The following is a 2,757-nucleotide window of genomic DNA, read 5'->3' as shown; positions in this document are numbered from 1 at the left end:
TATTCTTAAGCTTTCTAATGTGAATCTTGTTTTTGTTCTTTTCTCTACAGCAAGTATTCTTGCGTTCGCCAAATCGGCTGTATGGCCACTGGTATTAATATGCTGCGCTAGCGCTGTGCTGTTTCTTTGTTTTTTTTTTTTTATGTCTGCTTCGTGTTCGCTTAGACGAGTACCCAGAGCTCGCTTGGTTGTTCCGATGTACACTTTGTCGCAGTTTTCGGCTTCTTTACCATTGCACTTTATTTCATAAACCACATTGTTTTGTTGTTTGAATTCTATAGGGGATTTTGTTTTTGTAAATATTGTGGATAAAGTGCAATTGGATTTGTATGCTAGCGTTATGTTCTGTTGTTTAGCAATGTGTTGGTTTAAGTTTTCGGACAACTGCGGAATGTAAGTAACACTGAAATATAGATTTGTGGTGTTTGTTGTTACTTTATTCGACGTTTTATTAAGGTAGCCCTTTATTTCTGTAGTTTTTTGTTTTATTAAGTCGCGTGTTAACTTTTCTGGGTAGCTATTACTTTTTAGGATCTTTTTGAGTTTTTGTATGTTTATGTCGTGAAATTTCCTGCCACTAATGTGAGTACTTTGTGTATTAAATTTTTAGAAGTATTGATTTTGTATTTTGTAGGTTGTGAAGATAACAAATTAATCAGACGACCCGAAGACGACGGTTTTGAGTACCAGTCCAGTAGGAGATTATTTCTTTCCCTGTAGATGTGAACGTCAAGAAAGAGGATGCTGGCCTTATATTCCATTTCCATGGTGAATTGGAGTTTGTGGTGGTATTTGTTAAGGGTTTTTAAGATTATATTCACGTCTTTTCGTTTAACTATAGCAAAGATATCGTCTACATATTTGGATATAAATTTAATATCGATGTTTGAGTGTTTTAGCTCCGAAATGGTATTGTCAAGTAATTCTTCCATGACAATATCAGAAATAGTGGGAGAAAGGGTTGCCCATTGGCATTCCGAAGGTTTGAGAATAGAATTTATTGTTACAGACGAAGTAATTGTTGTCCTTGAGACATAAGTCTTGAATACTTAGGAACTTGTTCTTAGGAATCATCGTCATATTTTCTATTTTTGCCTATTTTCTCATAATTATTCTTGAAGCTAAGGCTGTTGGTATATTTGTAAACAGAGATACGACATCAAACGAAACAAGTGCATCTTCTTCACATACATTTACATCGGACAGCTTATTTTTTAATTCAAAAGAATTTTTTATATTGTAGTCTTCGGAGATGAGTGGCTTTAGGATTTCTCCAACATATTTAGACAAGTTTGAACATGGGACTTTACAGGACGAGGCAATAGGACGTAGAGGGATTTCTGGCTTATGGATTTTTGGCAACCCATAAAGTCTGGGAGCCGTTGCTGCAATGCTGGTAAGATGTTGCTTTTCTTTTGCGTTTATGTATTTGCATTTGTATAAGTCATCCACTATGTTGTTATTTTTTCTTTGCAAAGTATTTGTGGGATCTGCTCGTATTGTTTTGTACGTGTTCTTCTCTCCTAGTAGGTTTTCTATTTTTTCTACGTATTCTGTTTTGTACATTGCCACTGTTTTATTCCCCTTGTCTGCCTCTGTTATGATGATGTTGTTAGTGTGTGCTTGGAGGAATGTTTTTGTTTTTTTTGTATGCTTCTAAAATGAACTTTTCGGCTACATTATTTTTTATATTGCGTTTGAATTGTAAAATTATATTGCTTAGTTTATTTCTCGCTAATTCTTTTTCTCTATCATTACTTATCGTCTAAATCACTTGCTCCATTTCTGCAATCGTGTGAACTGCCGAGAAGTTGGATTTTGTTGTTGGCAGCGTGAATTTCTTTCCTAATGAGAGGAGCCACTTCACCTCCTGGGGAAAGACGATGCTGGTTTTGTTTACGAATCAGTTTTCGTTGATGTTTTTGCCCAGTTTTCGTATTTTTTCCTGTTTTATTTTCTCAATTTTAGAGGTGAGAGTTGATTCTTTCTCCTTCGCGATCTTATGACATAAAAGGTTTTGTTTTTGTATGAACTTGATAAACTCCGATTCACTTAGTGTGCGCTTTAGTTTAGATTTCTGTGTGGTGCAAATTATTTTTTGCTGCTCTAATATTCATGTTTGCTTGTGTTGTTTCTAAATATGTTCAGCATTTTTAGGAGGAAGATTAGTTTGGTTTTTTCTATTTTCTGTTTTATATTTTGGGATGTGCTATTTATTGTTTTAACCGAGTTTGGCTTTGGCGTTGGCGTTGGTTTGACAGAACGCACGTTAAAAGTATGCTTGCTACAATGAACGCTTGGCAGCGAATGCTTGGGCCACTAAATTAACATACTAACGATAGATAAATTAATATTTCATATCAAGAATTGCATTAAAAACGATATTTCTTGCCCGCACTTGATTAAAAAGGAAAAATATTTCACATAATTTTATTTATTTGCAACAGCTGACGAGCGACGCACGCGAAAGGTTGAGAGTTGGCTATCTTTTTGCTTTGTGTTGGCGTGAGCGTTGTCGAATTTTGGCTATGTGGACGGCTGCATTTGAATGCATGTATTCATAGTCAGCTGTTGAAGTGACGTCAACGCCAACGCAACGCCAAAGTTCTATGTGGACGGGCCTTAAGAGTGGCACCTTTCTGAAATCTTTATTAAATGAACAATTTTTTTTCGTAATGTAAAGTTATAGCTCAGTACATTTTTTTTCACCAGAGATAGTCAAAGTTGGGGAAGAAAATATCAAAAAGTTAAAAATCC

The 2,757-nt window shown here is 35.3% G+C and overlaps 1 protein-coding gene across 1 annotated transcript in view; it reads left to right on the top strand.

The window, feature by feature from the left end:
- LOC108359648 (Down syndrome cell adhesion molecule-like protein Dscam2) overlaps positions 1-2,757 on the top strand; it is a 235,765-nt gene that overhangs the window by 231,774 nt on the left and 1,234 nt on the right. The window lies entirely within an intron of this gene.

The sequence above is a fragment of the Rhagoletis zephyria genome, unplaced genomic scaffold (assembly GCF_001687245.7).
Source record: "Rhagoletis zephyria isolate East Lansing unplaced genomic scaffold, Rhagoletis_zephyria_1.1 Rzeph_scaffold_00429, whole genome shotgun sequence".
In the NCBI taxonomy this organism is placed as follows: domain Eukaryota; kingdom Metazoa; phylum Arthropoda; class Insecta; order Diptera; family Tephritidae; genus Rhagoletis; species Rhagoletis zephyria.
Note: the sequence above shows the minus strand (reverse complement) of the source record. Positions and strands in the feature narration are given on the sequence as shown.